At 47.1% G+C, this 23,321-nt stretch overlaps 1 protein-coding gene across 1 annotated transcript in view; it reads left to right on the plus strand.

The window, feature by feature from the left end:
• The first annotated feature begins 769 nt into the window (after positions 1-769).
• The window catches only part of RALGPS1 (Ral GEF with PH domain and SH3 binding motif 1), a 261,882-nt gene continuing 239,330 nt past the window's right edge, over positions 770-23,321 (plus strand). Inside the window, exon 1 of the mRNA XM_019641574.1 lies at positions 770-990. The gene's annotated coding sequence lies outside the window, so the exon portion shown is untranslated. The remainder of the gene's footprint in view (positions 991-23,321) is intronic.

Here is a 23,321-nt window from a genome sequence, read left to right on the forward strand (position 1 = left end):
TGGGCTAGTGCAGGTAGAGTGCGTGCCGCAGTGTGTGCCAATAGGAAGCTCTCGATCAGCGTTACCCCTTATTATGTGGGCTGTGGAAAGACAGGCCCAGCGAGGCCCTGGTCAGTTCCACAGTCTTTCTGCCTGGTGTTCAGTGTGTAGACAGGCCTGAAGGTCTTGGGGCTGACAGGACGCTGGGGAGACTGACAGGGAGAGAAAGCTGCCTCTCCATGGCTTGTGTAGCTTTTGCCTTCTTGCACACATTTCATACCCAGTACATCCCTGGGGCATGTACTCTGCCAGCTCTTGGTAAATTACTTATAATTCTCTTTTTTCTTATATATGTATAGTCAAATGAAATCTATTTCTCGAGCTTAATATTTGTGATTTGCTTAATTTGAAATAAAGTACAGTAAGTCTTTCTTAAGAGGGAGGGTATTTATACATATATTAATATTTAGCAAAAAAATTTTTTTAATTGGGGAATTGGGGGAGGGGAACCGTGTTGGGGAATTGGGGAGGGGACCAGCCAATTTGNTGGGCGTGGCGGGGCGCTAAGCGGGGTGTGCGGGCAGCGGAGCATCCTTGCAAGCTGAAAGGGCGTCTGCGGGCTGGAGCGGAGGCCGAGTCTAGGAAGGACCGCGGCTGCAGCGGCTGCGCACTGGCGCGCCCAGACGGCCGATTTGCGTGTCTCCGCCTTTGCAATGAGCTGATTGGGGGCTCTGGTCCGGAGCCACGCGCCGATTGGCTGAGCGGACCGCCGCTCAGGCCCAGAGCGGACGGTTCCTACTGCGGCTGGGCACCGGCTCCGCTCCCGCGTCGACCAGCGCTCCAGCTGCGCCCGGCCTCAGCTCCGGCCCGGCCCGGCCCGGCCCTCGTCTCCGAGCGAAGGCGCCGCTGCCGCCTGGGCCGCTCTCAGGGCCATGAGGAGGCGGCGGCAGCCACTGCGGCCCGTGTCAAGGTGACCGGCCAGGACTGCGGCGGCGGCGGCAAGAACGGGCGGTGAGAAGAGCGGTCCGCGGGGCGGGACGGGGCGGGGCCCTGAGGGCCCGGCCGGAGGGAGCTGCAGGTGCGGGGGGCGGGACCCAGAGGGGCCGCTGGGCTGGGGAGGGGCCTCAGAGAGGGAGGCGGGGCTGGGGGGGGCCAGGGGTTGTGTCGGGCGGTTATGCAGGTGCGGAGGCCGGGCCGGAGGCCTTCGGTTCGCTGGTCCGGTGGGGACTTGAAGGATATGAAGGTTAGTGGGTGTGGAGGTACAGGTGGGGAAAGGCCTCAGGTGTGGGGGGCGGGGCTGGCGGAGGCATTTGGGAGGGGCCGAGGTACTGGAGGTGCGGGAGGCAGGGTCAGGTGGGACCACAGATTTGCTTGTGGGCGGGTGTTGCGAGGCGAGGCCAAAGCGGCCGGAGAGCCCCGGCCTGAGGAAACGACAGGTGCAAGGGGCGGGGCTAGGGAAGACCTGCAGGCGCGGGGGGGCGGGGCCCCGAATGGTTTGCAGGTCCGGAAGCGGGGCTTCAGGTGAGGAGCGGGCAGAGGTGAGTGGTCGCTGGAGAAAGTAACGCCGCCCTCTCCGCTGTTTTGGGGTTTGGGTGGAAGCAGGAGGTTTGGGCTCTTTGAGGATTCTGGAGACTTCGAGGGTTGCCGCTGGGCCGAAGGGCCTGCCAGGCCTGCCTGTGCCTCTCCTGAGTTGGACTTGGGTCTCAGCTGTCCTGGTTACTAGGCCGGCAGCTTCCCCTATGCCGCGCTGTACCTTAAGTGGAATGTACCATTTTTCACGTCTTAGGGACTTACCCTGTTGCTGTTGCAGGGGTCGTGCCTAAGATTGGGGGGCAGGGTTGGCTTTCATTCGATGATCAGCTGTTGAGAAATGTGTGTGCTTGAAGAGTAGTAAGTATGAAGCTTGAAGGGTCCTGGCTTGCTGGCTCCTGATACCAGATGCTGCTATCTTAACAGTTGTAGTCTCCAAAAGCCCGAAATGGCAGCTGGTGAGGGGGAAGAACGGGGAATGAGGGTTCAGAGGCCTTTGCCTCTGTGTTAGCTTGGAGACTCTTTTCATCCTCTGCAAAATGAGCATCGTGGTACCTGCCTTCTGTGCCTCCCAGGGGCCTTGTGAGGATAGGATGGATTCGTGCTTACTGAGTCCTTGGGTAAAGTTATGAGCCTCCCTTGCCTGTGCTGTTGGGCAGGTTGGATTTGGGGAATGGGAGTCTAAAGAGGAGGGGATTTCTAGACGATTTTCTTGTATGAGTTTGGGATGAGGTTTGTGGCAGGGAGTTCCCAAAAGACTCATTCTTGTTTCAGATGGTGATTGCTCCTCCCTGCAAGGCCTCTGAGGGAGCTGTGGTAGGGAAAAACGGGAGATATAAGGCAGAGGAACATTTAATTGCTTGCTGACCTTTAGACCCCACCCCCAGTGAGGACTCTGAAGTGGAACATGAGGCTTAGGCTTGAGCCTTATGCTATTCCCCCTTCACCATCCCAGTACAAACCCTGATTTTACCACATCCCAGAAGGAAGACACCAAACAGAGGGGAATGCCAGTACTACAGGGGCAGGGAGAAGAAAGCAAGGTCATGGGTTCTCTCCTATTCAGGAGAGTGTCCTATACCCATGTGTGTGACCTTTCATTGTGCAGTGCCTTTGTTGCTTAGCAGTTGGACCAATCAGAACTGTAATTCCTCCTACCTGTTAGGCATGGACAGAAGAGAACACAGGAGGAGGCCTGTCCTCTGCTGGTCTACATTGTTCTTTACTGTAGAAGCTATGGGACTTTTGGGGACCACCCACCATGGTGCTGGCCTCTCTCACTGCAACCAGTTTTGTGGTGGTGACCCAGTGGCATCGTGAAGATGGCATCTCAGGCCTGGGTCCTTCCGGGGGCTTGTGCTCGTGTGGCAGAGCATCTAGAAGCATCATGTGTAAATTGTCCCGTTCTGTCCTGGCAGAAACTATGTCAATGGCTCTCAGAGATTGCTGCCCCCTGGATAACAATCACACTCAGTGGGTTGACAGGAAAGCCCACACTTGGTGGCACACAAGAGGTAGAACATGTGTTGGATAATGAGGGGATAGGCTTTCTGATTGTAATTATTGCAGTGGCAACATCCAGGGTTGAGAGAGAAACTTTATTAGTGGAAAATACTGCATCTGAGGCCCTCTGTGATATGGCCCAGTCTACCTTTTGAAATCGATTTTTCTTTTCAGTATGGCGGGTAAGAGCTCTGGTGTGGAAGTCAGACAGGTCTGCATTTGAAACCTCATGCACCAGTTTTAGTTTCTCAGAGCTTTGGTTTCCTTGTTTGTANCCAGAGGCTTCTTGCTGAGTGATCCTCTCCACCGGGCAGCTCACAATATGGCAGCTCACGTCTTCAAAGCCAGAAAGAGAGAGCCTCCTAGTAAGATGGGTTACAATCTTACATAGCATAATCACATACATCCTAAAGACTGCCTTATTCTACTGGTTAGAAGCAAGTCAGGTCCTGTCCACACTTGGCAGGGGATCACACAAGGCCCTGGACATCAGGAGGTGGGGATTCTAGGGGTCATCCTAGAGCCCATATACCACAGCTCCTTTGTTGATCAGCATCTCTAATGAAAGTAGCTCCTTGAACTGTCCCCAGTGCTTGGCGCTCAATGAAGTACAAGTCTATGCAGAGACAGCTGGCCTGGAGGATACCCCTTGGTGACTTTTCCAACTCTCCTTTCCTCCTGTGGTTCAAAAGACCCTTTCCCTCATTGAGAGGGACTCAAACATATGAGATGCTGAGAGCTGGCCTACTCCACCAGCATAGCACGCTGTCACAGTGGGCAACCTAAACCCTAGGAGAACCCACTGAGGTGATCTCTGCATCCTGTTACATAATGTTTGAGCAAGGGAGTGACATGAGTGATCAGACTTTATGACAGCTTTTTAAAAACAGCTTTATTGATATAATGCATGTACTATATAATTCACCCATTTAGAGTTGTGTAATCATCACCATAATCAATTTTAGAATATTTTCATTATCTCAGAAAGAAACTCCACATGCCTTAGCCATTATCCCCAATTCTCCCATCCCCCAGCCCTGGACAACCATTCATCTATTCTTTGTCTCTATAGATTTGCCTATTTTGGACATTTCATATAAATGGGGTCATATGTGACCTGGCTTCTTTCATTTAGCATGTTTTCAAGGTTTGTCCATGTAGTAGCATATATCAGTACTTCATTTTTTAATATTCCATGGTATGGACAGACCACATTTTATTTATTCATTCATCAGTTGATGGACATTTGGGTTATTGCCACTTTTTGGATATTATGAATAATGCTGCTATGAACATTTTTGTACAACAGTTTGCATGGACCTATATTTTTATTTCTCTTGGGTATATACCTAAGAGTGGAATTGTTGAGTCATATGGTAACTCTCTGTTTAACCTTGTATTTTTTTTTTTTTTAAGCTGAGCCATTCTGCCACCTTTTGGCAGCTCAGCGGCAGCTCAGCTCGGGCCGGGCATTGAACCACTGTTGCTCAGAGCTCAAACTTTTGAGTGACCTCTTAACCAACTGAGCCACTTGGCCGGCCCCCATCTGTTTAACCATTTAAGGCACTNGCCCTGTTGCTCAGAGCTCGCACTCTTAAGCTAACTCTTAACCAACTGAGCCACTCGGCTGGCCCTAGCAAAATTCTTGATAATTAGTTCCCGACTAATGAAACTTTAAATCTATGTGATGTATAAGAGTATCATAAAAATGTAGAGCTAAAGGATGTTTAAAAATTAGCTCAACTTTTCAGTTTTATAGACGGGGAAACTGAGGCAAGAGAAGTGAAAACCTTTACTAAGGAGTGGTCACAGTTGGTGAGTGACAGACATGATGCTGGTCCTTAGCCCACAGTCCCATCCAAGAAACTGTGAATCCATTAGGGTAAATAGAGAGGGGACAGAAGGGAATCCATCTACACTGTTTTTTGGTAAATATCAGGCCAGGACTCATCTGTCCTCGTTCAAGAATGAACAAATAGAAAAGCCGACACTAGAGAGGGTCCACTGAGAAGGGAAATAAACAAGGCAGGCAAGAAACAGGAAGAAGAGCAGGCTTTGGGAAGAAAGTTCCCAGACCTTTACTCAGTAAACTGAAGTAAATTTCAAACATCATCTTTTTTATCCTCTCAGAGAAGTTACAGATGCTCTGAAAGATGAGATGATGAATCAACAGACTGAGAGACAAAGGAGCTTGAGAACTTAAAGAACAAAAGGAAGTAAATCATATAATGCCACCATTTGAAATTAGCAGCACTGGAGAAAGTGAAGGAGTCGGGAAGAGGACAAACTGCCGATTTCAGAAAGGACAGGAAAGCAGCAGTGGAGACCCCAGATGTGGACGATGGACCAGATTGGAGACCAGAACAAATGGAATAGAAGGAATCCTCAGTTTTCCTGAACTGGAGAAGAACCTGAATCTGTAAATTATAAGGGCTCATCATGAACCAGGCAAAGCTAGCAAATTAGCTAACACTTAAAATAATATCCAGGTGACGTGGTTTTCAAATTTTGAGAATAAAGAAAGGATATCATTAGCACCCAGGTAAAAGGAACCTATAAACCAAAGGAAAAAAATTAGGCTGGACTCAGACTTGTCCACATGTAGGTGTCAGAACGCAGTGCAGCAAGCAGTACATCGAGGTTTAGGGAAACAGGTTGTGTGTGACCCAAGAATTTTATACTCAGTTATGTTTTAGTTCACATTTGACAGTAACAAAAATTCGTTTCAGTTATGCAAGGGACACACCTTGTGTGTAGCTTTTGCTACAGCGGTACATCATCCCTGGGGGGAAAAATCCCAAGAAGGTGTGCTCCAGTCACTGAGAGATGAATCAAAATAGAAGACCATGAATGTCCAAGTTGGAACAGGAAAGGATTGGTGGGGGGAGTGGAACAATTCAAGTATGAAATTATTTCTAAATAATTGTTGTGATTATAATTATAGAATACCAGTGAGGTGATTATTGGAAGATACAATGTTACACTATAATTAACAGAAAAAGCAGGAATAGAATCCCTGTGCAAACCAGAAATCCTGCCTGTGAGCACTCTGGACTCTGAAGAGCTATACAGATGCGAAGGATGAGAGATTTGAAAGCTGGATCCACGCCCTTCAATAGGTCTGGACACATGTTTCTAGTGAATAAAATGCTGTGCAGGTATACAGTACACCTGGGACCCCTTGTAGGTGACTCCTCTGGGCACCGTCTTTTCCAGCTGCCCTGGAGAGGCTTGCTTGGCATCTTCTTTCTGCAGGTGGCACATTGCTGGTGGGAACGCGAAACGGTACAGATTCTTTGGAAATCAGTCTGGCAGTTCCTCAAAAGATTAAACATCCAAGTTACCATGTGACCTAATGATTCTATGCCTAGGTATATATCCAAGAGAATTGAAAACATGTCTACACAAAAACGTGTACATGTATGTTCATAGCAGTATTATTCATAAATAGCCAAAATGGAAACAACCAAATACCTGTTAATGGATAAACAAATGTGGTATATCCATATAGTGTAGTATTATTCAGACATAAAAAAATGAAGTACTGATTCATGCTACAACATGGATGAACCTTGGAAACATGCTAAGTAAAAAACCAGACACAAAAGGCCATACACCTCATGATTCTGTGTATATGAAATGTCTGGAAGAAGCAAATCCATAGAGACAGTAAATGAGTGGCTGCCAGGAAGGTGAGGGAATGGGAGTGAGTGCTAATGGATACAGGGCTTCTTTTTGGGGCAATGAAAATTTCTGGAGTTAGATAGGGTGATGGTTGCACAACTTAGTATGCTCAGTTCTACAGTTTAAAAGGGTGCATTTTATGGCATGTGAATTATATCTCAACTTGAAAAAATTAGCTCTTTTCCTTATTACTAAAAGTTAATTGTAGAAAAATAAGAAAATAAAGATAGACCAAGAAAAAGCAGCCATCATATTGTTAATACTTGGGGTTTATATGTCCAGGCTTTTTCTATGTGTCTGTCTCAGAGTTGGGGTGATAGACCATTTTATTCTTTCTTTCCTGTCGTGAATGGTGTGTTGGGATCAGCATAGTCCGCAAGCATGTTCTGCTGTAGCCTCTTGTTTTAGGGTGCTTATGTTGGAAACAGTATTTTGCTACAAGCGGAAACAATGCACTAGTTGGAATCAGAAGACCTGGGTTCCTGTTCTGACTCACCTTAAGTTTGTGAGCTTGAGAGAGGCAGTTAATTTCACTTTCCTCATCTTTAAAATGGATTGTAATACTTTGCGACATCTTACCCACCAGACTGGCAAAAAGAAAGGGAAAAAAAAAAGACTGTATTAAGTGCTGACAAGGATGTGTAACAACCAGGATTGTCAGATGCTGCTGGTGACAGTGTCAATTGGTTGAGCCAATTTGGAAAACTGGTGTCATCTACCAAAGCTGCACATACACTTGCTTTATGAACTAGCAGTTACACTCGTCGGTGTCAACCCAACAGAAAGGCAAAATGTGTACCAATGGTACGAGGTGTGACAATTAAGTTAGCGAACTTGCCACCGTGCGCTTACATTGGCAGCACTGTACAAACAGCTCGGTGAGGTTTCATAACCTTGGTGTATCAGTGTCTCATAGCTGTGTTTGCGTCGACGTGTGGCGGTGTCTTGCTGAGTGGCATTCATTATTGTTGTTGCGTGTTTTTGTGTGCTGTCGCCAGAATGTCTGAGCTTGAATTAGAGCAATAAACAAATATTAAATTTCTTGTTAAACTTGGCAAAAGTGGAAGTGAAATCAGGGACATGTTATTCCAAGTTTATGGGGATAATGCCATGAAGAAAACGGCAGTATACAAACGGATTAAACGTTTTTCTGAGAGGAGAGAACTCGTCACTGATGAAGAGAGGTCAGGGCGGCCAGTAACGAGCAGAACTGATGAAAACATTGCAAAAATTTGTCGAATTGTGCACCAAAATCATTGGCTGACTGTGAGGAGCATAGCAGATCAAGGAAATATCAATAGAGAAACAGGAAAACCTTAACTGAAAATCTTGGCATGAGAAAGGTGTGTGCAAAAATGGTCCCGAAGGAGTTCACCAATGAACAAAAGCAAAGGAGAGTCGAAGTTTGCCAAGACCTTGTGGAGATGCAAGACGATGTTTTGGGTGGTGTTATCACTGGTAATTAAACATCGGTGTACCAATATGACCCTGAAACAAAGCGTTAAAGTGCATAATGGTAGTCAGCCAATTCTCCACGACCAAAAAAGTTTCATCAGTCCAAATCAGGAGTCGAAAAGATATTGCTAACCTTTTTTGATATCAGAGGGATTACTCATTGTGAATTTGTACTAGACAAACAGTTAACCAAGTTTACTATTTGGAAGTGCTGAAAAGGCTGCATGAGAAAGTCAGATGACCTGAACTTTTCACCAACAATTCATGGCTTTTGCATCACGACAATGCACCAGCTCATACAGCACTGTCTGTGGGGGAGTTTTTAGCCAGTAAATGAATAACTGTAGTGGAACACCCTCCCTGCTCACCTGATCTGGCCCCCAATGACTTCTTTCTCTACCCAGAAATAAAGGAAATATTGAAAGGAAGACATTTTGATGACATTCAAGACATCAAGGATAATATGACAACAGCTCTGATGGCCATTTCAGAAAAAGAGTTCTCAAATTGCTTTGAAGGGTGGACTAGGTAGACTAGGCATTGGTGCATAGCTTCCCAATGGGAGTTTGTTGAAGGTGACCGTAGTGATATTCAGCAATGAAGTTTGTAGCACTCTTTCTAGGATGAGTTTGCGAACTTAATTGTCAGACCTCGCATGTTCAAGAATGTTTATAGCAGCCCCGTCTGTAAGACCCAAACTGGAGACAATCAGTAGTAGAATGGACAGATGCATGTGGTAAAACTCCCACAGTGCAAGAAAACTGTCATCAGGGAGAGTAACGAACAGTAATGAACAATAATTCAATGAAAAATTTCACAGACATAATGTTCCTTTAGGCACAAAAGATTATATACCGTATGATTCTATTCATATAAAGTTTAAATAGACAACTAATCTGTGCTGTTAGAAATCAGAGTAGTGCTTAACCTTGGGAGGCAAGTAGTGATGGGAGGGGGCACAGTGGGTTTCTGGGGGTTGGCGGTGTCCTGTCTGTCCGTGTGGGTGCTAGTTATATTGGTGTGTTCATTTTGTGAGAATTCTCTGACCTGTGCACTTATATTGTATGCACTTTTCTGTACATATGTTTCACTTCCATAAAAAGTTTATTTAAAACACTGAAAAAAGGAAGCCTATCACATTGCTAAAATTATTCATGAGAAAGGAAGTTTTTTATATTGCTGATGAATAAAATAATTATGTGAACATTTATTTCATCTTTACCTCTTCCTTTGATCATTTGTACTTGTATAATGTATATAACATGTTGGTGCTTTAAAGCATATATTTAATTTACAAATAAATATATGTATGTTAGAGGTGCTTGCTTAATTTTTTTTTCAATTGGCAGTGAAGGACCAACATGTTTGGTGAGCTGTGGCTCAAGGTCGTAACAGAAGGGGACAGCCCGAGCGGTGGCCTGGCCCTGGGAACAGCGGGGCGAGGGGTGAACCTCAAGCAGTTCAATCAGGTTTTGTGTTTGGGTCGGTTTCCTTGTTCCTGGAGCATGAAGTGTGGGGCAGGGGTGGCCGTGAAGCTGGAAGGGGAGGCGGGGGCCAGGCCTCAGAGTGACTTGCCTTCCAGGAGCCACAGCGGGAGGGGCTGAGGGCAAGCTCTGAAAGGTGAGAGGACAAAAGGAAGGGGTCGAGCAGAAGAGAGGCCAAAAAGGCTAAGGAGATGGGGGGAGAAAAAGAAGGATGAAGTCATTCCTAGGGGTTGAGAGCGGAGTTTCTGGAAAGAGGGACTGGTGAGCCATGTTAAAAGCTACCAAGAGGCAGGAGACCCTTAGGTCACCAGCCTCAGAGTTAGGAGGTCCGGGTGACCCAGGGAGCAGTGCGGCCCCAGTGGGCAGGTAGGGGGTTACTTAGTGGGTGGCAGTGAGGCAGTCACGGGTGGCTGATGGGAAGTAGCCTGGAGTTCAAGGGTCGAAGCTCTTTTGAAGACTGGGGAGAACGGAAGATGATCTCAGGCAGGAGGAAGGACCGAGAGAGTGGAAGGGACTGAGGTTGCACCAAGGGGCAGGCCTGGCCCTGTGTCTCAGGCTGACGCCTTTTTCTCAGGTAGAAATGGAGGACCAGAAGATGCAGAAACATTTAGGTTAAAGGAGGGTCCTGAGGGAGCTGAAGTCAGCTTTCCTCAGTGAACGACACCTGGGTGTGGGCAGGTGTGGAGTGCGATGTGGGAGTGTGGAGAGAGGGGGTGCTTTGGAGAACAGAGAATGAACCGGACGAGGCCCTCTGCAGGCGCCTCGTGCAGGATGCTCATCTGTGCCAGTGGGCCTCTCGCCTCCCCCAGTGCTGCCCCCGCTCTGCCCCCCCTTGGAGCGTGCCAGGCACCCCTTCTCTTGCCACATACTCTCTTTTGACAGCCATGTGTTCTGGGCACTCAGAGTCCCTTTCTTGCTGGATGGTACCTGTGGCCTTGGCTGGTCCTTGGGGCCTGCCCGAGTTTCCCATGGAGTCAGCGCTTTTCTGTGAATGCAGGAAACTTTCACCTACTTACCATGGCAAATATCCAAAGCATGATGGCAAAGGAGAACAGTCACCAAAGAAGTTTCCATTAATCTCGATGAGCTTAGGACAGGCTTTGCTACCTAGTAAGCTAGTGATGATATAAAATATTGACTATGGGAAAAGTGTTCGACATTTCAAAGAACAGGTTGACATCAGATCTTATAGCCCGATAATTAGTCTGACCTTGCTGAGCTTTGACAAACAAGCCTTACTATATGGAATATTGGTTTAATTGAATGATGCCCCCTGCTCTTACAGCGGCTACTGTTTGGAAAGGAAGTGCTGGGGTTGTATATCCCATTGGCATGGGGTTATGAAGCACATATATGTCTGGCAAGTCGGTTGGTTCACTGACCTTAGTGAAATGTGCCCCCTTGAGCAGAGGGCCGCAGTATGGGCACCAGAGGTTGCGTGTGTTGCAGTCAGAGAAACCTTGCACCAAACAGAGCCTGCTGGGCTGAGATGCTGCAGAGTGGCTTTGGGGACCTCAGGCATCCCCAGTGAGCCAGCCACACATGCAGGGGGCATTTCAGGGACTCCGCCTTGCTGGATTAAGCTCTGGGTTTTATCTATGGGTTGGTTTTTGTTTGTTTGTTTTGTTTTTTTGTTTTTTAGTGGGGTATTGGGGAAGGGAAACAGCCAAATTGTTGTCCTTTAGTCTTAGTTGTGGAGGGCACAGCTAGCTCAGATCCAAGTCTAGTCGCCATCTGGCCCCCGTCAGCCGCTCAGCTCAAAGTACCGTGTTCAATTTTAGTTGCAGGCAGGCGTAGCCATCATCCCATGAGGGAGTTGAATTGGAAACCTTGTTGTCAGGAGCACGTGCTCTCACCAGCTGAGCCACCCTGCCACCTGTTAGCAGCTCAGCTCGGGCACAGCTCACTGGTCCATGTGGGAATCGAACCGGCAACCCTGTTACTCAGAGTTTGTGCTCTTAACCGACTGAGCCATTCAGCCGGCCCTCTGTGGTTCTTGTATCAAGGGTTTGTTCCTTTCTTTCTCTCTGTACCTCCTCCTGTGCAAAAGCTCTTGTTGCTCCGCTGTCGTGCTGTCAGTCTTTTGCTCCCATTGATCAGAAGACAGATGTTCTATATCTGCTCCCCAACAGCTGGAGTTACTTGGGCAACCTCTTTTCTCTCAACCTTGGGTCCCCATAGTTCTTCACAAGTGCCTCTCCTCTCTCTTTCCAGTTCAGCTCCCCTCCTCACTTTTGGCTCTCCCTTCATCAGAAAGGGCCAGCTCATTGTGGAGGTTACATTTGGCCATAGAAGGATGAGGTGAAGGAATAAGAAGATGAATGAACTATCATCATTGTCTTCAAGAGACTACAGTTTACTGGTCAGCCGCCTGCCACCCTCCTCCCCTCTCCACTGCAATTCTTTCGCCCTGAGATTCTGCCTTCTTCTAAGAATGCTTTTCTGCATTTCCCAGCTCATTGGATCTCTCCTTCCTTTAAACCCTCATGACACTTCCTTTAAATCCTCCTCTCATGGCCCTGGCCGCATCCTGCACTGCATCCTACTTTTTTGATGTGCCCTGTACCTCTTGCCTTATCTCCTTGACTAGACGTAAATCTCTTTTAAGGCAGGGGTGGTGTCTTGCTCATTGTATCCCATGCAGTGCCTTGCTTAATATCTTACACAGTAGGTGCTCAGTAAATGTTACTAGACTGAAAGCAACCTGGAATCTCTTATGACTCAGCCTCCACCCCCTTTGTGGCCACGGCCATCAGGTCTTGAGATAACCTAAAAGAATATGGGAAGAAGCAGAGAGTGTTTGCCTAGAAGAATCATAGGAGAGTCCGTTCAGGGAGCAATCACAAAAATGTTGAAAGCTGAAATACTACAATATTGTTCAGATTTTTCTAGTAGCCTTACCTTCTGTCAGTGCATTATCAGAGCAGGCAGAAGGTACAGTTTCTGATGCTTTCCTGCCAGGGGCCCAGTCTTCCTTGATGTTGCACGATTCACTATAGTACAGGTAGTTCACAGAGTGCTTAGAAGAAGCAAGTTCCCTAAAACTTACTATCAGTGGGATTGGTTCCCCTAAGGAGGCAGTTGGAAACAGCTGTTGGTTTAAAGGTAAGCGCAGATGAGAAAACCAACACTCATGTAAGTAATTTCCCTGAGGTCACACAGCATGTAAGGAGCAGGGTTGAGATTCGCCTCTAGGTCAGCCTACTTCCTCTCCACTGTCTGCTTCTGAGTCTGATTAGAACTGGATTCCACAAGAGGGGCCACAGCTGCCTTCTTGCTGCCTGTGCCCTGGGGGACTGCCTGACCTTGCTGGTCCCAGGACATCTGGGCAGAATGGCTCCTAGTCCATGACCTTGGGAGAGGACTGCTTCTCCCATAATCACCAGGGGACCGACAGGCAGAGGATCTACTCCCCACTTCTCAGCAGGAAGATCACAGGTGGCCTGCTCATTTCATGTGGGTCTCCTAGAACAAAGGCTGTCAGGTCATCGAGGGCTCAGCCTCGCTATAGCTGCAGAAGCTCAAGTAGTCTTCCATGAATGGGGATGCAAGCACCTACAGCCTTCAGCAGGCAAAGACAAATGACAACACATTTGCAGGGACTTGGCTGTAGAAGGGAGGGAAGCCGCGCTTTGCACTTGGACCAGCACCTCCTTTGAGGCAGGATTATGGAGAGGATGCATAAGAACTTCAAGTTACAAGGAGAGAACTTCCAAAGGGACAAGATCAAAGTGTACCAGAGGCTTTCTGGAACTAAAAAACATGGCTTCTGAATTTAAAAATCAATAGAAGAACTGAAATTAGTGGTTTGGAAAGTCAAATAGAAGAAATGCCTCACAACCCGGAACAATAGCAAAAAGAAATGGAAAGAAAGAATTACAATGCGAGGCACTGGGAGACCTTACCTAGGAGACCTGGCATGGGAGTGACGGGAGTTCCAGAAGGAGGAAAAGGAGAAGATGGAGGAGTAATAGAGAGCGATAGAGGAAAATTTAACTGAATTGAAGAAAGATTTGATTCTCTGGATTAAATGGATTCATTCAGCTCACACTAAGACCAACACCTCAGACCTATTTTCTATTAAAGTCCCTAAACTTCAAGAAGAAAGAAAAATCTGAAAATTTTGTTGGAAGGAAGAACAGGTTGTTTTTAAATGAAAGAGAATTAGACTCTCCCTGGGCTTCCCATGTGCAACCCTGGAGTCTGGAAGACAGTGGACTTAAAGGTGGGTGGGTGGGGTGCATCCTCTATACACCCAGCCAAGATGTCACTCAGGGCTCATTGCAAAAGAAAGACATTTCAAACATGGGAGGACCTATGTACCTGAGGAAAACACCCAGGGAAGTTCTGTAACCGAGGGACAGTTAGAGCAGAGCTATGGGGAGAGGGGAAGTGAGGAGTGCAGGCAGCAGTGAGCCTTCCAGTGCGTATAGTTTAATTGTAGTGGATATTTGCTACTGTGCATTGGAATTTTTATTTGTGTTACTAAGAATTTTTAAAAAAGAGGAGGAACTAGTGTATGGGAAAGCATATAGGCTGAAAATAAAAGTTTTAAACCATCTCTGTAAAACCTAAGGCCTTAGGAGAAAAGAAGACAGAGCGGGGGAAAAGTATGCCGCTTTTAGGACACTTAAATAAACATAGGGCAAATAAAACACAGGTATTGTTATTTATTCGTGTTACAGAAAGAGAAATAAAGGTTCAATTTTGACTTCTGGGGATCAAAAGGTATATTAGTAGGACTAGATTTTGTTGAATATTGTAGAGTACCCCTGAATAACCATGGCTTAAATATATAAGCGTCATATCCTCTCATAAAAAAGTAAAGAGGTGTGCAGTCTAGGGTTGGTAAGGTAAAATCAAAGTCATCACGGACCCAGGTTCCTTATATTTTGCTGCCATCCATAGCAGATTGCCTCCTGATTCAAGATGGCTGCTTCAGCTCCAGCCATCACATCTATATTCCAGAAGTCAGAAGGAAAAAGTGGGGGAAGAAGGGTGTACCCTTTTTTTCCCCAGGCACTTCTCAAAAGTCTCACACAGCACTAACACATCTCATTGAGCAGAGCTTAGCCACACTGAGCTGCACAGGAGAATAGAGTGTGCTTGGCTAAAAATAGGAGTTCTCTTGCTAAAGAAAGAAGTTGGGAATCTCTGCCTCAAAAGATAACCACTAACAGAATGCAAATTTAAATAATAGTTTTCTTTTTCACCTTTTTAACTGGCAAAAAGTTACAAAGATTGAGAAAACCAGTGTTAGCATGTGAATGGGGAAGTGGGTACTCCGTGACATTGCTGCTGGGAGTAGAATTGTTCTAACTTTTGGTGAATATAATTGGAAAATATCTAGTAAATATTAAAATATCCATATTTGGCAACCCAGCAGCATACTTCTAGGAGTATCCCATGCAGAAATAAAGCACCATTGCAAAAGTGATACAGAGCTGTTTTCTGCACTGCTGTTTGCAGTGGCAAAAGCGTGGAAGGAATGGGTGTAACCATCAGTGATGTATTAGGCAGCTGTTACAAAGGACCAGCTCTCTGTATTGACACGAGGGAAGGCCATGAAATATTGTTAGGTTTTAAAAAAAATTGTACTTCATAGTTGGTGTAGAGGCCTGACCACCGCACTGTATTTCTGAAGCTGATGTTGAATAATAATGTATGTCAACTATAATTATATATACATATAGTCACGGGACATGGAGTAGAGAGTGGAAATGGAGTCAATGGAATTGTAATAGATAAGCATGATATCGGGGTTGGGAGGGCAGTAAATGGGGGGAGAGGGGTTGTAACTTTGTGAGGGTGAAAAGGATAACTATTGCATTGTTCTGTACACCTGAAACTAACAATTAAAAAAAAAGTGTGCCCAAATATAAAATAGTGGCCCTCAAACTATAGCTAGCGTCCATATGAGTCACCTTTGGGGGCTTATTGAATATGTGACTTCTCAGATCTCAACCAAGACCTACCAAGTCAGACTTTTTGGGGGTGGGTCCCAAGGTTTTGCATTTCCACTGAACATATCAGGTGATTTTGATGCAGTACTATGTTCAGCAACAGTGGTTCAAAGTATCCAACAGAATTTTTTGCTACCAAAAGTTAGTTTAAATGCGCATCCCACACCTGTTGGTATTATAATAAACATTTAAACAAAACAAAACAAAACAAAAAAATTGCAGAAGAACATCTCCAGCAGGGGTTGCAGACTGGTGGCCCACGGTGACAGACAAGAACTGTGTGCCAGGCACAGTGCCAAGTGCTTTAAGTTATTCTCTTACGTGGAGTTAACAAGGTAAGTACTATTGGATCACCTTTTTTAGAGGAGGAATATGAAGTACAGAGTCTAAATAACTTTCTTATGGTCACCCAGCCAGTAGACACCGGGCCCAGGATGTGACCAGGGCACCCAAACCTGAACTCTTATCAACTCTGCTGCCCTGCCCAAGGATTGCTGCCTGATCTCCCCCATGGATGCTGTGTATGGTCAGCATCCATACATTTGCTTTACAAATGTCCAACATGGGAAGCTCTAAGTGGCATAGTCAGTCACAGGCCCCACCTGTCCTTCTGTTACACCTGCAGCTTCACTAGTGACATGATCTGCTCGAGCCCTGCAGGCTTGGTCTTGGTAGGAATCCCACCTGGTTGTATGTATTTATGGTGCTTGGCAGGAAGGCTGCTCATTGCCTTAGGTGGGTGGAAGAGGACAGGCATTCGGGGAAGGGTGGGTTGATGGCTTTTCATTTGTACTCCCTGTTGGGTTTGGCTAATAGCAATAGGGATATGTTGTCTCTGCAGTTTGAACAGGAAGCCCAATAAAGTATAATTTTAAAATAATTAAACGTCAGGAAACAACTTAGATAAGTAATTGCACCTTCCTTTCTGTTATTTGTTTCTTTTGAGATTGTCTTTATAAATGTCACTGTTCAAGCAAGGACACATGAGTTTTCCTTTTTGTAAGACAAAGGCTTAGGCTGTTCGTTGTTAACATCTGATATCTCCCCACTTTTGGACATGTCATTCTTGGACTGAAGGATAAATGACAACAGGAGGGAGGCTCTGCTCATCGCACCCTGAGAGTCAGGGTTGCTCAGAAAAGGCCCCAAGAGCTGTGGGCCAGCTCCTGATGCTGCTTGCTTGACCCTCTTACTGGGTGTCACAGCTGTGACAGTCCAGGGAGGAGGACAAACACATAATTCACCACAAATATGACGATTGTATGGGGAAGTCTGAGTGCTCCAAAAGCCTGTAGGGGAAGGACATAACAGCCAGGGTCACGGAAAGGTTCCCAGAGGAAGTGACGCCTAGAGTGAGACTGGCAAAGACAGTTGAAGGAGCAGGGAGGTGAATCAGTCTCTGTTTACACCTGACTCCGAGGGACAGAGGCTGGGTGTGGCCACCCATGTTCTCCAGTGACACTTTGGTACCTACCTACCTGTTCAGGTCTGCACAGCTCTCCTTCCTTGGCTAGAAGCTGCTTTCAAGGGGCTAGATGGGGCTGGGCTGGCAGAGGGACTGCGTCTCAGAACACGCTCCCCTGGAGGCAGAGCCTGGGGTTCTCAGTGGGCCGGGTGCCTCTGAGCCCCCCTTCCTTCCCTCACACCCAGTTCCCCTCCACCACCTTGTCTCCGGACCCTCCCGTGTGAGGGCCATGGCCCTGACCACTTGGGAGTGGGTTGGAATGCAAGGGACTAGGGGAGGAAGCAAACGGAAAGCCAGGACAGGACGTGGCCTTCAAACGGGGCGATTCCTTGTTGGGTGTGTTGAAGGTCAGTCTTTAGGGAGCCTGGGAAGGGATCTGGGCTGGAGGGATTGTCTCACCCACTTTGAGCCGAACCTAAGCCCAGTGTTGCTCCTTCCCTCGCCCCTTCCTTCTAGCCAGTAGCCCAGCTGTTTGTACCACTCCTCCCCCGTCCCCACCCTCTCCAGTCCTGCAGGGGTGTTCGCTTCTGCCGGAGCATCTCGTCCCCTGAAAGTCCTTTTGTGCATCCTTGAGCCTTTTTTCCTTTTTGGCAGCAGAACCAGGTGGCTGGGGGTGCTGATGGGATGGCTGAGGCCTCTCAGTCTTGCTCTGAGCACTTACCTGTGCCGGGCGCTGTGATCGACACTCCACAGAGGTGGCCTCAGCTCAGGAACTTAACACATGGAAAGCTCTTGGCCGAGTGCTGGCACCCCCAGTACTCCTGAGTGCCAGCTGGGACTGCTGGTTAGTGCTCACAGGAGGGGAGTACAGTCCTATACCCCCACTTTGCAGAGGGGGGAATTGAAACTTTGAGGCACTTGCCAGCCATCACATGGGTAGGTAGTAGGTGGCAGAGCCAGGATTCAAACCCAGAATTGTTGGACTTCAAGTCCTGTCTCGGGGGGTGAATGAGATAGGTGTGACTCACCTTACAGAGCTGATCTAGCAGGGAGGCACCCAGAGAAAGCAGCAACTCTGTGTCACAGTGACAAGTGCTACAGCGGGCTAAGCAGAGGGCACACTGGGGAGGGGCACGTGACGCGACTGGGGACCTGAGGGACTGAGGAGAAGGGACCAGGATTCCAGGCAGAGTCCTGGGTGTGATCAGTGTTGCTTCCCCGTCACCCATGGGCTAACTGAGCATGTGCACAGTGGGCTAGGCCTGTCTTCTCGGGCTTTGGCGAGGTGGTCTGTGCACATACTCAGTTAGTGACTAGTCACTGAAGGCAGGGTTATGGCTGTTCATCCCAGACTCCCGGGACCTTGTCCCCCAGGCACTCCCACTGGGGAAGACCCCTCCTCTTCTAAGCATTGTGTCACTCTAATTTATGAATCCCACAGCCTTCTGGGGACACATGTGCACATGGCCTGGGTTATAGATCTGTGTTGCCCAGCTACCTCTCATTCGGCTGCCCTGTAGAACTGCGCCATTGTAGTTACTCCCCGAAGAATAAATGAAGCATCATTATACAACTGTGATTGAAAATCTAAGCTAAATAAACCTCAGCATGGACTGCCATTCCAACAAATCAAACTGTGTTTGCTTCCATTTCGCTTCCAGTCCCTGTCCACAGGGCAAGTGGGTTTTCACACACTTGATCATCTGGCTGCTGCTGCCTTTTTGCAGTTGGAAATGAGATTGAGCAGTTAGGGAATGGCCACCAGGTGGCGCTATAGCACCAGGCATCCGACTCCAACCTCCTGTCTGTCTGTCATACCTGGTGGTGAGCCATCCTTGAAGTGCTTGTGTGTGGAAACTCATTTTCTATAATAATTTTAAAAGAAATTGAACACTGTACAAAAAGTAGAAAGTAAAAGTGCTGTACAACGACATTTAAGAGGCAATGGCATATACAAGAAGAATGGATATCCTTCTGTACTTTTAGGTGTTCACATGTACGCATATGCATACACGCTCGTAAATTTTTAAAAACATGTCCAAATATCTCAGGCCTTCCTAGACTCCCCCATCCCCTTTAAAATTGTAACCCCGCCCTCTCTCCACTCTGCCTATCCCCTTTCCCTGCTTTGCTTTTTTCTTTATTACCTATCACCAGCTGACACACCATATATTTTACTCTTTATTTATGGACTCTTTATTTATTGTCTGTTTCCCCCACTAGAATGTCCTGAGGGACTTCTGGCTTTTTCTTTACTGCTCTATGCCCAGCATCTAGAACAGTGCTTGATACATGCAAGACTTTCAGAAAATACTCGAATTTATGAATGCATGGGACTATGTCCTGAATTTGTAGACGTCTGTGTCTGTAAATATTGATTTGCCTCATCCTTTTAAGCCGCTGCTTAGTGTCCCCTTGAATGGGTGCACTCCAGCTGCCGGTCCTGAAACACATCGGTGTGGCTTTCCAGTGTTTTCTCACCTTTTTATAGGTAATGTCGCAGTCAGGGAACTTCCTCGGACATACTCTCTGGTTGCCTGTCTGATGATTTCTGTGTTTTGCTCAGACTCTGGGCTGACTTAGTGCTTTACAAACAACATCTCACATGTGGTCCTCACACCATACATCTCACACCTGTATGAGGTGCTGCTGGTAGCTTCTCTCTTTACAGGTGACAAGCCTTCACTCAAGGCCGCATGTCTGCCGTTGAGCCACAGCTCTTGGTGAGGGGCGTTTTCTACATTAAGGATATTACTTCACCATTTCTCACGTGGCATCACAAACACCGTTTCCCCAGCTTATTGACTGTCTTTCAGCTTTTTTATAATGTCTTTTCCTAATCAGAACTTTTAATTTTTAATATAGTTAAATCTGCCAATAGTTTCCTTTGTTTTCAGGCTTTTATATCACCCTAGAGAGGACTTTTCACTCCAAGATGATAAAACATTTTTTTTTTTGGTATTTCTTGTAGTATTTTTATGGGAATTTTTTTCATTTAAATCTTTAATCCATCAAAAATTTGTTCTTATATATAATATTGGGTAAGATTTTAAACAAATCCCCCCTCAAGTGAATAGTAAATTGCTTCATCAACATTTATTGAATTATCCATTCTCCCCCACCGTTTGAAATGCCATCTTGATCAGATATTGATTATCACACATACTTGGTCCTGTTTTCTGGACTGTGCTGTGTTCTGCTGATCTGTCCGTCCCTTCCATGTGGCTCCCTGGCAGGACAGGTCTCATTATACTTTGTTTTTGAAAACTTCTTAGCTATTTTTACCTGTTTTTCCAGATGAAACTTTAAATCAGTTTGTTGAGTTCCAAAATGAATCCCCTTAGAATTTAGAATGAGCTTCTATTTTATACACAGATCATTTGGGGAGAATTGATGTCTTTACAATATTGTCTCCTTATCAAGAGAAGTGAAATAACTCTCTTCTGATTTTTAATCCCTCTTTTTTTTTGTCTTTTAATTTGCTTCAAATGATTTTTGCACATTTCTTTTAAAGCTTATTTCTAGATACTTTTTCCTTTCACTAGTAGACTCTTGTGCCATTACATTTTCTAGCCGGTTATTGTTTGAAGAGAGGAAATAGTTGATTTTATAGCTGGATGTCTAACACTCATAGCTTCCTCCTCAATCCAGTTCCATTTGCTTCAAATCTTCTAGGAATTCTTAATTTCTGGTTTGTTGATGTCATCCTTCCTTGTATTTCAACACCGCAGATTTCTCATTCTTCTTATTTTTTATTTCTTTGGTCATTTCAACAAGATTTGAAGAGGCAAAGGCAAAATGTGTGGACCCAGTTCATCGTCTTGAAACCAAATCTGTTTCTATAGTTTGATGTCAGAATGTCATTTTCTCCGTGCACTTTTGGTGGCACCACGCCGCGCCTCACCCAGCAGTATTCTCTGCAGAACGTGGAATGAGACATGAAGATAACTTGGTACTAAGGGGACGTTTCCCTTAAACATCACTCAACCTCATGGAGCAGGCCCTTTATTCCTAACAGGCTTTCCGGGCTGCTGCCCAGACTTTTCACACCCCTTGTCCAGCCAGACATTGCCTTGGAGACACTTTTCATCCTATTTTGGTGGGACGTGCTAGACTGTGCTTAATGACTCAGGAGTTGGTGGTATTTGTCAGGAAGGTCCAAAAATGTGGGTGTCCTGTTCTGCCAACCTACTCCTCACCTCGAGGTTTTTTAAGTACCTGATCAGAGAAGGAACAGCAGAAAAGGAGAATTAAAACACCTGTGTTATGAGCCAGGCCAGGGCCTGGCACCCAGTACAGGGTTCTCTGGTCAGAGCTGGTTGAAGCAAGTGATGGGCTCACAGCACAAGGGGGCCTCCTACACCCCCTTAGCTTGATCTGTATCCTGGGCCCTTACCTTCCTCTGGCCAGCGGCAGTGTCCAGGAATATGCAGGCCATTTAGGGGTGCAGGTGCGAGTCAGAGAAGGCCGAGCCCAGGGAGGGTCCTGTTCACCTCACAGATCTCACAGCAGCCGTGGGGAGAAAACAGGCAGGCCTGGAACAAGTATGTGACCTTTTGGCACTCAGTGATGCCCTAACGGATGCAGCCCAGTCAGTGACCTGGACCGTTACCAGTCAGACCAGGTAGGTGCTCTGCCCTTGGCAGGGACTGGGAGGGAGGGAGCGATCCCCTGGTCCTTACAGGAAATGGTCCCGTCTCCATCCTTTGTCTACCACAGACTGTACATGTCTGGCCCACAGGTCACGGGTGGGAAATGCCTGAACTTCAGTAACCCAGACCTGCAACTCTTAAATAACGGTTCGTGTAGGAAATGGCCTGGTGGTGGGGATTGTGTGTGTTGGCGGGTGAGGTGTAAGGGTCTAGAATCCCTTTACATTTCTTTAAACTTTTTATTTTGAAATAACTTTAGACTTCCAGAGAAGTTGCAAAATAATACGAACATTCATGCATACCCTCCACCCAGCTGACATGTTAACAGCTTACATAGCCATAGTATAGTTATCAAATTAACATAGGTAGATACCATGAACTAAACTGTCGCCCCTTGTCAGATGTCACCCGTGTTCCGCTAATGTTTTTTCCTGTTCCAGGATCCCTGCCTGCATTTACTTGTTGAGTCTTGTTAGTTTCCTCCAGTCTGTGATGGTTCCCCAGTCTGTCCAGAGGTCACATCAGATCCTCATTGGGTGAAATTTATGGTCTGGTTTCATGCTTCTGCTTCACATGCCTCCTGAGGAAAAGCATCTCATCGAGAGGTCTCCCCAAGCCTCTGGGTGTTGTTAGGTGCCTGGCTGGCTGGGTCTCCTGTGGAAAGCAGGTTCTCCTGCCTCCCTGGGGCTGCCCTCCTCAGGGTCGGTCTGAGTGGTGGCCACCATTCTCCATTGTCCAGAGCAGGGGAAGCGGCTAACACAGTCCCACCCTCGCCTTCTTCTCCGAGCCTTGCTTTGTCCCATGTCCAGTCTTCCTCTTGCATTTTGAATATTTTGCCCTCCACTGACTCCTTAGTTTGAGCCTGAGAATATGCCCAGGAGTGCCCTGAAAGCCCAGCCTCCACCTCCTGCCTGTGTTTCTTGCCTTCCCTTTTCTGCCCCACCTGGCACTGGGGGAGCCAAGAGCTTCTCTCCCTGTGCAGGTCGGCCTTTCCCTGACACAGCGCCGAGGGCGCGCTTGCCAGCAGGTCCCAGGGCTGTGCTCAGCTCCGTCCTCAGTGGCTCTGCTATCGCTTTGCGTTATGTCTTTGGCAGAGCTCTTTCTCCTCCTCCACTGCCTGTGTCTGTATAACGAGGCCACTGCCCAGGGCGTGCGTCGCGTTCTCTTATCACCCAGGGTATTTTCTAGCTTCTGGAGGAAGACCAGGATGCAGCCCGGTTTCCTGCCGCTGAGCATGCTGTACGTACAGGGAAATCCACCCTTCTTAGTGTACATCTTGTGCGTTTTTGGTTTATGTTTAAAATGCTCACTCTGTGCCAGGAGTAAACGGTGAGGAGGCAGGGGTGTGCCGGGGAGGCTGCCGATGGCCACCCAGGATGGGCACAGCCAGCCGCTCTCCCAGTTCCAGGTAACACTGCCTGCCTCTGCCCAGAGCGCATGCTCCCCGGCCTTACAGTGAAGCAGGTGACTGACTGGGGCTGTGCCGAGCCGCTGGGGATAGCGAATGGGGCGTGGGGCCCTGGTCTGTTTACCAGGATCCTTGATTCGCATAAAGGGAAGTGTCACTACCCAGGCTTCCAGAATGGAAGGGCTGTCCTTCCAGAATGTCTGACCCAGGGCTGTCGTGGGTTTCTGGATGCCCTGGGTAGGCCACCCTCACTTGCTC

The sequence above is a fragment of the Hipposideros armiger genome, unplaced genomic scaffold (assembly GCF_001890085.2).
Source record: "Hipposideros armiger isolate ML-2016 unplaced genomic scaffold, ASM189008v1 scaffold_3, whole genome shotgun sequence".
Classification (NCBI taxonomy): domain Eukaryota; kingdom Metazoa; phylum Chordata; class Mammalia; order Chiroptera; family Hipposideridae; genus Hipposideros; species Hipposideros armiger.